The following is a 14,122-nucleotide window of genomic DNA, read 5'->3' on the forward strand; positions in this document are numbered from 1 at the left end:
AGTTAGCATCACTGTGCTCTCATTCTGTGACAGTTGAGCTAAAAAAAGATGGCATCTGAAATCGTGGGTTCAGGCTATACTGTAACTACGAGATTCTGGCTCGTAAAAAGCGTTCACATCCTTGTAGAGCTTGTAATTACAGTTTGTGAGCTGGGAGATTTCTAAAGGCTCCCATGTGTACCGTGTGGCTGCTGTACCATCTGATCGCTGTAAAACAGTTGTTCTAACTAACCTTTTTAGTAAACTTTACTTAAAGGTGCCCTAGAATTAAAAATTGAATTTATCTTGGCATAGTTGAATAACAAGAGTTCAGTACATGGAAATGACATACAGTGAGTCTCAAACTCCATTGTTTCCTCCTTCTTATATAAATCTCATTTGTTTAAAAGACCTCTGAAGAACAGGCGAATCTCAACATAACACTGACTGTTACGTAACAGTCGGGATCATTAATAAATAGTCTTTTATTAGTTAGTAAAGACAGTTTCAAGTAGTACTGCAAAACTTTATAAATCAAAACATCCTCTTTAGCACCTTTAAAACGACATGAACTGTGCATAAAAATATGTGTGTGTGTAAGAAGGTGTAGAGAAGCCTTTTGTCAGGTTTTATGAAGTTTTTTTTATTTTGCATGTTCAGAAATTCAGTTTTTCTTTTCATTGCCTCAGGGCAACGTTGTGCGATAAGGGGTATTTTTCGAGGATGTTTTAGACAGTACCTCTCATTGGCCTGAATGTATTATAAGAAGGGAAGATGCAGGGTTCCTGGGTGTGCAGGAACACCCAAAGTGATGTGCAAAAAAATTGTAACATACACCACTATGTCACAGCAGAGAAGAACTGCTTTCTGAAGTTTCGTACGGAGTGAAATCTTATCACATGAAGTACATTATATGGCATAGCACACTACATGATACAGACCTATGCATGTATCAAATTCAGTATATCAGTGTTTCAAGTGTTTTTCCCTTTTTACTTAATAATTTCTTGAATTTAAAAAAAAAAAATTAATTTTCTCTGTTCCATTGTCGCACAATTTTGCCCTGAGGCAAAAAAAAAAAAAAAAAAATATATATATATATATATATATATATATATATATATATATATATATATATATATATATATATATATATATTTATATTTATCAATAAAATGTTCCCAAATTAACCTAAAAATGATGTGATTTTATTTTTCCTTGTGCCATCAACATGTGTGAAGTAGAGGGTTAATAATTATTACTCAGTACTTAAATGTATAATTACACTGTAACACAGTCATCTAAATAAAGTGTAACCTTTTTTTTTTTTAAGACAAATCATTAGAAAAAAAAATCTGTAACTTAATTTGATACTGGGTCTTCTAAATGTATAAATGTAAACACAAATGTCAAATTAAATATTACAATAAAAACGTCTTAAGACATTTTTAAGTTACTACTGTTGCTTCCTCTTTACTGAGACACTGAGACTGGTTAGGAGAGGGAGGAGTTTCTTAAGGAAATTCTGTAGAGTATTTAAACGAGAGGAAGCAGAGATCCGTCCTTTCTTATCCTGCAGACTCTCTTGTCTGAGATGGAGCGGAGATGGTCTACTTGTTTGCTGTGATCTAGTGTGCAGTTTGGTGAGTGATCATGTCTATTTTTTGCCTTTTAAAACTTACAGCAGTAATAATTGCATAATGTTTTTATCATTTATCTTTTTTTTGTGGTCTCTTTACTGACTACAAAATAAGGGAGTGTCATTGTGTAATGTAATGAACATAATCTCTATCCGTTTGTCAAATAAAATCACAATCCATTGAAAAAGTTGTATCTTCTGACAAAAGAGATCTAGAAACGTATTTTTTTATTGTAGTCTGGAAAGAACCGAAACTCATATGACTAACAGATGAAAATGAAAAACACTTCCTGGTTGATAGACAAATTCTTGATCATTTGTGATTATATGCACAGATTTAGCAGATTATATTGTTTTGTTGTTGTTGTTGTTTTGAATGCAGAATTGGGTTTTGATTTAATAATAGATGGTATTAATGTTTTTTCTCCATTTCCTTTCACTTTTAGCTGCCACCAGATGACTGCACACGAGTTGAGACGTCACGCTGCCTAAGGCTCTTTCAGGCTTTTAGCCAATGCTTGCGTTTATTTTTTTGTAAGTAGATTTCACTCTAAATTCATTTTTTGTTTACTGAGATCAGTCAGAAGTTTTAGATATAATAATGTTGTCATTTCATGTTTAGATTTTGAGGAGGAGAGGAGGAGAACCAATCTGCCAAGGGATTCGGCACTCGTGTCCACTGCCCTGTTCTAGTGCATTCTCTGGCAACACTGGATGTCTGGCTGGGGTCCAGTGGACCTGAAGTGGACAGAGCCAGGTCTATGACCCGCTAATGAAGCACCAGAAACTAGAAGCAACCGAACAATCAACAAAAGCCGACAAACTTCCCCTAACCTTTTTCCCTTTGGTCGGCTTCTGGTTGTCTGTTGCTTGGTTAGTAGGTTATGGGGATGGCCTGCTGTAAAACCAACCTTTTTTGAATAAAGGCTGACTGCAACTTCTTCCTAAAAAAGTAAAAAATCAATAAAAATGGGAAAACCTGCTGAACTAAAATTCATGTCTGTGTTTTTTTTATTAGAGTAATGAAGAGAGAATTACAGGGATAGTGAAGACAAAATGTAAATCTCACACCCTCAAGTCGTTCCAAACCAGTATGACTTACTTTCTTCTTTGGAACATAAAACAATATATTTCAGCAGAATCCACACAACATTTGGGCCCCATTAACTTGTATGAAACAAAAATAGACATTTTCCAAAATATATTTTATGTTCCACAGAAGAAGAAAAAATAATAATAATAAAGGTTTAGAACCACATGAAGGTGATTTTCATTTTTGGATGAACTTTAAAATAATGCTTAATCTAATCTGAGTTTAAACATGCAGATTTCAATGACATTTTATCATCCACAATTATGAATGTTATCTTTATAACCCCTTCTGCTCATAATCTGAAAGTAACCTGCTAATTCTGTGGCCAAAGTTATAACCAAAACCTGACACAACAGAAACCCTGATGATCTCAAACAGAGAAAGAAATCCTAAAATAGTAAAAAGCGATTACAGTAACACTTAAAAGTCAAATAAAGTCCCATTTGTTAACATTAGTAATGACCTAACATGGACTAACAATAGTTAGTCTAATATATTTTTAACAGCATTTAGTAATCTTAATTCAAATAAAAAATTCAGTGCATTAACAGATAAAAAAAAATGTATTAGTAAAATTTGAATTAAGATTAATAAATGGTGCAGAAGTATTTTTCATTCTTTATTAATTATAATGCTTAGTGATGTTAACAAATGGAATCTTATTATTGAAATTACTGGTAAGTACAGTTTTGATTTTTAAGAAATGGTGTTAAGAAAAGCTGTTGAAATAATTTCCTAAACAAGATATCTACCAGGCCCATTTTTTAATGTTCTCAAACAATATTTATAATAAAAGTGTTCTGAACCTAGAAAGGGATGCAAAGTCAATTAGTCAGAAACAAATGTGTTATCTCAGCAAAAAAGAGTTCATTTTAGTGGATGTTATAAGCTAATGGAGTATTAAAATGCTGTGTCATTTACCAGGAATATAACAAACACTTCCTGTAGAGGGACGGGCAGGCAGCAAATCAGAAACTTATCTAGAAAGTGAAACTTAAGAAAACTAGGGCAACAGCTGTTCTCAGATCAGCTGAGGGCAGGAACAGTGTGCTAGTATAAATAACAGGAAGACGCATTGATCTGTCCTTTCTACCATCAGAGCCTCCTGCTTAGTGCTTACGGATCAGCAGGGTAAGAGATAATCATTATTACTCACAATTATTATTATTATTTAGCAGAATGTGTTGTAAGTGTTTTCTATCTTTACAATTAAATGATTTTGTAATGCAAGTTTTATTTTGGTGGTTGGTCATTGTGTAACCTGGAAACTGAATCATCTTAACAGGTCTATGGTGATTCCTCTGTGGGAGACGCCATGGAACCCTGAGTGATTTCGTAGCACTAATGTGTGAGTACACTGGATATTTCAAACTTTATGATTTTGAGCTACTGTAAAAGACATTAGTGAACTAAATATAAGCAAATCTTGCAATGTTACATCTAATGACTTCTTTCAAATGCATTATTTAATTTTCATAAAATTGTTATTTGACACCATCTGCAGTTCCTGTATCTGAATGGTTTTATTGTTTGTTCTAGCATCATGAAGGAGGCGGAGCTCATGTAATCCTTGCTGCCAGGGGCGGGATCATCTGGCCCAGCACTATTCAGAGGGGAAACTCAGTCTCCACCTCTGTTTTGCGTTGGTGTCCGGATGCGCAGAGGCCAGTGCCGTATGCCTAAAAGCTGCGAAGCCTGACATCTTGCGTAAAGCCTCAAGTCTACAAAGTCTGCAAAGTCTACAAAGTGAAGAACCAACCAGAAAAAAATCGTACCAATGCCTGTAAAGCTAAAAGTGAACCAAGAAACGTCTTTAACACGTAACTAACTCATGAAAAAAATGCTACAAATGTAAAGTGAAGTGAAGAAGTATTTTTTTGGTGAAACCTTTGGTTTCTGCATTGCTTGGTTCGGTTGGTCCGGGGCCCAGCTGATAAAACAAATAGCCCCGGAACAAAATGTAAAAACAAAAAAACAAAATAAAAATAGCAAAATCCGTAACAAAAATCCATTGTGCTGTGTTTATTTTTTGTTCATTGGATGATAAATTTACTAACAATAGCACATCTTATTACAGTATAGGCCAATATGGGATTGTTTTTAGAAAAAGTAAATCTATCTATCTATCTATCTATCTATCTATCTATCTATCTATCTATCTATCTATCTATCTATCTATCTATCTATCTATCTATCTATCTATCTATCTATCTATCTATCTATCTATCTATCTATCTATCTATCTATCTATATATATATATTATACACACACAATACTAAGAAAAAGTCTTAGGCCACCACCAGCTTTGTTGTTTTGCCAATGGTTTAATGACCATCCATATTTATTTTTCAGTCTCTTTATTACGATACAAACAGAAAATATAGGAAATATGTAGGCCTACACAAAATGTAAAAAAAGATTATGAAAAAAATTGTTTGAAGCAAAAATCAGTATTTAGTGTGACCTCCTGAACCTCTTCCATTTTCTCTAAAATGAAACTCTGAGAAACGTCTCATCAGATTTTGAAAGTTTTCTTGGCCGTCCAGTCCTTTTTCATTACATTTACATTTCATTACGGGGGGGATGGGGGGGAGGTAACCCCCCCAATATTCAAATCCATCAGTTACAACCCCCCCAATATTTCAACATGAAAATCACAGTAGATCTATACTAACATATGTATAATTCATTTATTTTGTAACAATAATTTTGTTTGTCATAATAAATTAGTCAAAAAAGTACCCCCTTCCATTGAACCGATTGGTAACGCCCAACCAATAACTGTCGCACTTTCACCAAAACAACGTGAGTGGAGCTCTAATATTTGAATGAAGAGCACGGGTAGCACCAAAAAATGAAGAGAACCGTTGCCCAGCCGACTATATTAAACTTCTGTTCAAAGAGGGACGTTAAAAAGAATAAAGCATGTACTGAGAAGGAGGTATGAAAACATTGTAATAGCTAATTACACTCCACATATATTTTAGCTAGCTTATCCATTGCAATTTAGCCATAACTATCAGTGTAACTGTAACCAATTACTAAAACAGCCATCTATTTTATTACTTCATTTTTCAATAGTTATTAATGACAAAAGTATTCACATCGGTGTTTGTTTTCTTCCTTAATTATTATGACATTTTAACGAATTGGCTTGAATGAACGATTTAAGTAGCTCACTCATTAAAACGTCGAATCGCTGCCACCTACTGACGGTTTCAATATTTAACATAATTTCTTTCTTTTTAGAATCACTAGATAGATAGATAGATAGATAGATAGATAGATAGATAGATAGATAGATAGATAGATAGATAGATAGATAAAGAAGAAATAAATTATCCAATAACGCTACACATAAAACAGATTTTTTTTTTATTAAAAAAAAATAATAACAGGCAGCATACCAACGCTTATTCCCGCCTCCTTCTTCCCGTACATACGTACTGTTACAGAATCCTTTGTGCATGGCAAAAAAAAGAAAAGAAAAAGAAAACAAAAAAGCCTGATGTCGGTAAGTGAGCGTATACCTTCAGTGAGAGACATCACTTTCCAGAATGTTTTCATCCTGGTGGAATGATCTTCCCAATCCTAATGCTGAATCTCTGACAATTCATGAAACGGCTAGCCTACTCCTCTCTTTCGTCAGCACTTAACAGCACCCTGCTGAATGAATGGAAAAATGAATGACGAGGCTAAATAATAGGCTAAATAAATAAAATCTTCCCATATGCTTTCACTTTCCTTAATCTCTCCCTGTTCTAGGTTGTACTATTCTAAACGATGTCTGAAACTTTATTGCCTCTTTATTGTGTTTTCTTAGGTGGGATGACTCTAGAATCTTATTTGCTCCCTATCTAGGCCTATCTGTCATGTCCACAAGACTGTCTTTGCCTACCTTACAGCTTATACGTTTGTATCTGAATTATGTAAAACACATGTTTCAGAAACTCTGAAAGCAAAGTTTCGTTTCTGTGAAAACGTCGACTGTAATGTGTCTGGACCGGATTGGCTGCTGATTTGTTTGCTCTTTTTTTGGCGTGAGGCGTGAACAGTTTCTGCAGGAAGAGTATAAATAACAGATGAAGATCCATTTCTGCATTTACTACACTACGCTGCTCTGAAGCTTAAACAAATCATCAGAATGGTAAGCTTATATATACAGTATATATATATACACATTTTTAAGGATGCGTAGGATACGTTAAGGATAAGTTTTCAATGATGAGGGTCCATATTTATGTGAAAACAATTGACATGATTTAACATTGTTAGAAATGTGCATGTTTCTATATTTTATTAGGCTATCAACTAAAAAGTAACTTTTCCACTTCAGCAACCATTTTGAATCACACATTTAAGTGTGATTTTATGCTCAACATTAGGTTGTCTTTTATAGATTGGTTATTGTCTTTACAAAAATCACTAAATCTGAATCATTCATGTATGAACTCAGTTTTTGTCAGCAAGATAGATATTGTGTTGCAAGTGTCACTGCAGATAAAATACTTTTAAAGACACTGTATGTACTGTATATATGCAGTTGGGGCTGTAAAATTTGGCAATAAATTTAATTTGCATCCACAAAACTTAGCAAGTTGAAAATACTTAATATTCTGAGTACATACAACTAAACTAAGGCAAAGCAAAAGGATAACTAAAGGTACACTAACTTTTGTTCAAAATGTGTATAATGAGCGAGTACATCATGAATCCATCTTCCAAACCATGTTTTTGTCTTATCATGAATCACTACGGTACGCCTATAATAAGTGTTTCTATTCAGACTATTTTAGTCCGGTTGGGACGCCAACTAAATGTTTTTATAGTGTTTTATCTAAGCAGCAATGTTTGTCCTCTGTCAACAGATCTTTTCCGAGGGGAGTGATGAAGAGGATGATGAAGAGGATGATGAAGAAGATGATGGAGGTGCTGGAGTAAGTGTCTGCTGCCAAGGGTAGACAGCTGCTCCAGACCTTGATGCAGCGTGTCGAGAAAGACCCAATAGTACGCTGGATCCATGAACTGTGTGTATTTGCTGACACAAGCAAGCAGCAGCCAAAGAAACACACAGCTTCTTTTGTGACAAACGTCACAACCCAAGCACCTCCCGCGCCATGTGTGTCCATGGCAAACCTGACACGTAGACCATGATTCCTCCATGGGAACGATGGACCTCGCAACTTTCCCGCTGTTCAGTGGCAGCACCATCGGTTTTCTTCAGAACTGCTCTGTTTTTGTGTCTGTTTGTGCAACCCTGAAGAAACCATGGAGAGAAGACTGAAATATACATAGAGAGGTGATGACCTCATGGGTAAAGAGCTGCTGTTCCAGAGGTTGGAAGATGTGAGCCAGTTATTTCTGTCATCACAATCGTCCTCAATCACCATTGTGCCGTCGAGCAACGCACGTGACTCCAAGTTATTTCAGCAGGACTGACTGTTTTTTTTGCAACAGGTCTACAGTAGTCAACCATCCATTAAAATACAAACAGAGATGGGCTGGATGGGCATTTTGAAATGTACTAATGGATACATGTTGCTCACATTTATTTATTGGGAGGTCAATGCCCCTTTGAAGCCCAGGTGTATTTGTTGTAAGGATATATTCAGACTATGGCTGCTTGGTCCAAAGCTCTCCAGTATAACTATAGCAGAAGGTTTCTGGAGCAGCGGATCAGGGTCAGAGGTAAAAGCCCACTGTTTTATGCTTTTTTTTTTTTTCTTTTCATTTGAATTCTTTTACCTCACTTGATGCCACGTCAACGCCACTCGGCTATAGAGAGCATGCTCAGAGCGAGACGACATGTTCACCAGGATAGGGTTCACAAGCACAACGGTTCTGCGCGTCGTGCTGACTTAGTTGAATCCACTGGTTCAGATACCTTACTAACACTACACAATATGACACACTGCTAAATCTCACGCACAGGTTTTCTCGCAGTGCTGTTGAACAAAAGTTACATAACAAATGTAATGTACCTGTAATGAGGAGAAATCTCATACAGAACATGGTCCGAATATAAGGACCTGGTCTAGCCAGAAATGAAGCCCAATAGATGTAACAACATCAGAGGCCCTCATATCCTATTGAGCACTCATTAGATTCTTGGTTATGTGGCAAGGGGATCATTAGCAGGTGATATATTTAGTTTTTACAATGATGTTTTTTAGAATGTCATGATTGCAGATGGATTTCTGTGCATATGTCTGCCTGAATGCATCATTTTCTAATGAGCTACACGTCTAACTTCCCCTAAATAAAGAATGTTGTGAAAAAAAGGGGTCTATTTTGTGTTTGTGTGTGTGTGTGTGTGTGTGTGTGTGTGTGTGTGTGTGTGTGTGTGTGTGTTCTTACATCGCAACCAAAAGAGGCTACTTGCCGGTGTTCCGAATCGGATTCCGTGTTCTGGAACTTCCGATTGGAGCACGCACAGAAAGCTTCCTGTCAGTAGCGGATTCAGTTCTTTTTCGCAGCTTTAAATATTAATTTTGTAATATCAAGAACATTTACTGTAACTGTACATTGATACATTTAATAAAAACTTAAGTTATACTGTCAATTACATAATTTATAAATTGCAGTATAACTGATAACACTATCTGTAATTCCATTTTGCTGATCTTGTTTTTTTGTTTGATTGTTTTGTTTCATAGAGAGAGGGGGGAGTTGATATGATCCTTATCAACATCTGGGGGCGGTTGCAACAGCGGGACGTCCACCTGGTTGTAAGAATATGCTGGACGTAAAATGCACCTTAAATGGTTAGTTCACACAAAAATGAAATTTCTGTCATTAATTACTCAGCCTCATGTCATTCCAAACCCGTAAGACCTTCATTCATCTTTGGAACACAAATTAAGATATTTTGATGAAATCCAAGATTTTTTTTTAATCCTCCGCTGAAAGCAACAAAAGTACCACATTTAATGTCCAGAAAATTAGTAAAAATGTTACAATAGTCCATGTGACTACAGTGGTTCAACTTTAATGTTATGAAGTGACGAGAATACTTTTTGTGTGTAAAAACAAAACAAAAATAATGACTTCATTCTTCAAATTCATCTCTCTCCTGTCATTCTGCTATGCTATTTTTGTTGCAGCACTTCCAGGTTCTACATCTGAACGGCGACTTATTATTGGCCGATGCCTATTCACGTAAGCAGCATGAGTCATGTGTGAGATGCTGACGCAGGAGCTGGCCAATAATGAGCTGCCATTTGGACGTAAACATGAAAACACAGCACTGCGCCAAGCCGCCAACTGCATAACAGATGGACAGTGAAGAGGAAAAATTGTTAAATAAAGTTATTTTTGTTTTGTTTTTGTGCACAAAAAGTGTTCTCGTTTTTTTTTCTGGACATTGAATGTGGTAATTTCATTGCTTTTAATGGAGGATAAAAAAACCTCATATATTTAATCAAAAATATCTTAATTTGTATTCTGAATATGAACAAAGATCTTACTGGTGTAGAACAACATGAGGGTGAGTACTTAAAGGTGCCCTAGAACACTATTTCACAAGATGTAATAAAAGTATAAGGTGTCTCTATGTGTCTGTGAAGTGTCAGCTCAAAATGCCCCATACATTTTTTATTATACCATGTTTTAACTGACAATTTTGGGGTGCAATTAAAAATGCGGTGATTCAGTGCGTGTCCCCTTTAAATGCTCGTGATCCCCACCCCCAAGCTCGAAACTCTATAATACATTTAATAAACAATAGAATAAGTTCACACAGCTAATATAACTCTCAAAGTGTATTTTTACAAAGTATTCGTCATGCAGCATATCAGATCACGTAAGTATGGTAATTATTTTTATGAATGTTTACATTTGATTCTGAATGAGTTTGATAGTAGCCTTTGCTGTGCGGCTAACGGGGCTAAAGCTAACGTTACACACTGTTGGAGAGATTTATAAAGAATGAAGATGCGTTTATACAGACTGCAAGCGTTTAAAAATGAAAATAATGACATGGCTCTGGTCTCAGTGAAAACAGTAAGAAACAATGGTAACTTTAACCACATTAGCAGTACGGGTACATTAGCAACATACTAACGAAACATTTAGAAAGACAATTTACAAATATCACTAAATATATCTGATATATATGATGTCATGGATCATGAACAGTTATTATGAATCCATCTGCTTTTTTCGCTATTGTCACTGCTTGCATGCTTTACAATACCTGCAGAACATCTGATGATTCAGCTGTGCAGCTCCATGATGTTAATACTGCCTTGAACATGAGCTGGCATATGCAAAAGTTGGGGGCGTACATATTAATGACCCCGACTGTTGCATCACAGTCAGTGTTATGTTGAGATTCGCCAGTTTTTCTGTGGTGTTTTTCACCCATGAGATTTACATAAGAAGGAGGAAACAACGGTGTTTGAGGCTCAGGTAAATTCAATTTTAAATTCTAGGGCACCTTTAATGACAGAAATGTAATTTTGGGGTGAACAAACCCTTTAAAGGTGCCCTCGAATGAAAAATTGAATTTATCTTGGCATAGTCAAATAACAATAGTTCAGTACATGGAAATGACATACAGTGAGTCTCAAACTTCATTGTTTCCTCCTTCTTATATAAATCTCATTTGTTTAAAAGACCTCTGAAGAACAGGCGAATCTCAACATAACATCGACTGTTACGTAACAGTCGGGATCATTAATATGTACGCCCCCAATATTTGCATATGCCAGCCCATGTTCCCAACATTATGAAAGGCATTAGACAAGGGCAGCCAGTAATGTCTGGATCTGCACAGGTGAATCAACAGACTAGGTAAGCAAGCAAGAACAATAGCGAAAAATGGCAGATGGAGCAATAATAACTGACATGAATCATGATATCATGATATTTTTAGTGATATTTGTAAATTGTCTTTCTAAATGTTTCATTAGCATGTTGCTAATGTACTGTTAAATGTGGTTAAAGTTACCATCGTTTCTTACTGTATTCACGGAGACAAGAGTGCCGTCTTTATTTTCATTTTTAAACACTTGCAGTCTGTATAATTCATAAACACAACTTCATTCTTTATAAATCTCTCCAACAGTGTAGCATTAGCCGTTAGCCACGGAGCATAGCCTCAAATTCATTCAGAATCAAATGTAAACAATATAACAGTATACAATACTCACATAGTCCGACGCATGCATGCCGCATACATGACGAACCCAGATAGCATGTAGTAATTACAAAGTGTTAACACTTTGTAAAGATCCATTTGAGGGTTATATTAGCTGTGTAAACTTTGTTTATGCACTGTTCAAGGCAAGCGCAAGCTCTGGGGCGTGGAGCACGAGAATTAAAGGGCCAGCCCTGAATCGGCTCGTTTATAATGATGCCCCAAAATAGGCAGTTAAAAAAATGAATTTAAAAAAATCTATGGGGTATTTTGAGCTGAAACTTCAGAGACACATTCAGGGGACACCTTAGACTTATATTACATCTTTTTAAAAAAAGTTGTAGGGCACCTTTAATTCCTGTGTAGAAATAATACCTGTCACACCATATAGGTGTAGCGCATGTTACAAAAGGGCAACTCAAAGTCATATTTGTTTTGTGATGATGGGCAGATGCATGGAGGCCTTATGCAATTAGCTCAGAAGTTGTTAAAAATGAAAAATAATAATAATAATAAATGTTTTGCATGTCATATAAAAAAATAAACCAAGTTGTAGTAAAGGATCCCCTGTTTGGTTTCGGTTGGTTTGGCAACCAACAGACAAAGCTTCCCATAATTTATTTGATAACACTTTATTTTATTGTCCTTGTTAAACATATTAGTTACTACAGTAATTACTATTAGTTGTGCATAATTACATGCAACTAACCATAAACTACAGCCTATCCCTAACCCTTATTAAGTAGTTAATGTAGTTCAGGGTTCCTTAAATTCGATCTGTGAGGGCCTCTGCCCTACAGAGTTTAACTCAAACTGTGATCAAGCTCGTCTACCTGTGATTTTCTAATGATCCTGAAGACCTTGATTATAGCTTGATTAAAACAATGTCTGTAACTTAATTTTATACCGAGTTAGTCTTCTAAATTTATAATTTTAAATGCATTAAATATTAAAATAAATGTCTTAAGACAAGTCACTACTTTCTATTTACTGATAAGCTGAGGTTAGGAGAGGGAGGAGTTTCTTAAGGAAATTCTGTAGAGTATTTAAACGAGAGGAATCAGAGATTCGTCCTTTCTTATCCTGCAGACTCTCTTGTCTGAGATGGAGCGGATATGGTCTACTTGTTTGCTGTGATCTAGTGTGCAGTTTGGTGAGTGATCATGTCTATTTTTTGCTTTTTGAAACTTACAGCAGTAATAATTGCATAATGTTTTAATCATTTATCTTTTTCTGTGGCCTCTTTCTGTGGAACTATAAAATAAGGGAGTGTCATTGTGTAATGTAATGAATAAAATCTTCATCCGTTTGTCAAATAAAATCTCAATCCATTGAAAAACTTTTGTCTTCTGACAAAAGAGATCTAGAAACTTTCTTTTTTATTGTAGTCAGTAGTTTTATTCATCTGATCGACAGATAAAAATGAAAAACACTTCCTGGTTGATAGACAAATTCTTGATCATTTGTGATTATATGCACAGATTTAGCAGATTATATTGTTTTGTTGTTGTTGTTGTTTTGAATGCAGAATTGGGTTTTGATTTAATAATAGATTGTATTAATGTTTTTTCTCCATTTCCTTTCACTTTTAGCTGCCACCAGATGACTGCACACGAGTTGAGACGTCACGCTGCCTAAGGCTCTTTCAGGCTTTTAGCCAATGCTTGCGTTTATTTTTTTGTAAGTAGATTTCACTCTAAATTCATTTTTTGTTTACTGAGATCAGTCAGAAGTTTTAGATATAATAATGTTGTCATTTCATGTTTAGATTTTGAGGAGGAGAGGAGGAGAACCAATCTGCCAAGGGATTCGGCACTCGTGTCCACTGCCCTGTTCTAGTGCATTCTCTGGCAACACTGGATGTCTGGCTGGGGTCCAGTGGACCTGAAGTGGACAGAGCCAGGTCTATGACCCGCTAATGAAGCACCAGAAACTAGAAGCAACCGAACAATCAACAAAAGCCGACAAACTTCCCCTAACCTTTTTCCCTTTGGTCGGCTTCTGGTTGTCTGTTGCTTGGTTAGTAGGTTATGGGGATGGCCTGCTGTAAAACCAACCTTTTTTTGAATAAAGGCTGACTGCAACTTCTTCCTAAAAAAGTAAAAAATCAATAAAAATGGAAAAAACTGCTGAACTAAAATTCATGTCTATGTGTTTTTTTTTTATTAGAGTAATGAAGAGAGAATTACAGGAAAATGTAAATTTCACACCCTCATGTCTTTCCAAACCGGTACAACTTACTTTCATCTTTGACACATAATGAATATATTT

The 14,122-nt window shown here is 35.6% G+C and overlaps 3 long non-coding RNA genes across 6 annotated transcripts; all 3 read left to right on the plus strand.

Moving 5' to 3' along the window:
* Positions 1-1,513: 1,513 nt before the first annotated feature.
* LOC137022743 (uncharacterized) lies at positions 1,514-4,718 on the plus strand. Its single transcript, XR_010895425.1, has 5 exons — positions 1,514-1,622; positions 2,065-2,152; positions 2,241-3,842; positions 3,997-4,059; positions 4,251-4,718. It is a non-coding gene; the product is annotated as an uncharacterized lncRNA (long non-coding RNA).
* An 852-nt stretch (positions 4,719-5,570) lies between these two features.
* On the plus strand, positions 5,571-10,186 carry LOC137022744 (uncharacterized). Of its 4 annotated transcripts, none has more exons than XR_010895427.1 (4): positions 5,571-5,653; positions 6,758-6,859; positions 7,581-9,476; positions 9,816-10,186. It is a non-coding gene; the product is annotated as an uncharacterized lncRNA (long non-coding RNA). The 4 variants fall into 4 exon arrangements; XR_010895428.1 differs by lacking the exon at positions 5,571-5,653 and adding an exon at positions 6,193-6,226; XR_010895429.1 differs by lacking the exon at positions 5,571-5,653 and having other exon boundaries at positions 6,656-6,859; positions 7,581-9,158; positions 9,369-9,476; positions 9,816-10,178.
* A 2,709-nt stretch (positions 10,187-12,895) lies between these two features.
* Positions 12,896-13,991, plus strand: LOC137022745 (uncharacterized). The gene is made up of 3 exons (XR_010895430.1): positions 12,896-13,004; positions 13,444-13,531; positions 13,620-13,991. It is a non-coding gene; the product is annotated as an uncharacterized lncRNA (long non-coding RNA).
* The last annotated feature ends 131 nt before the right edge of the window (positions 13,992-14,122 follow it).

This window comes from Chanodichthys erythropterus, chromosome 7, assembly GCF_024489055.1.
Source record: "Chanodichthys erythropterus isolate Z2021 chromosome 7, ASM2448905v1, whole genome shotgun sequence".
Classification (NCBI taxonomy): domain Eukaryota; kingdom Metazoa; phylum Chordata; class Actinopteri; order Cypriniformes; family Xenocyprididae; genus Chanodichthys; species Chanodichthys erythropterus.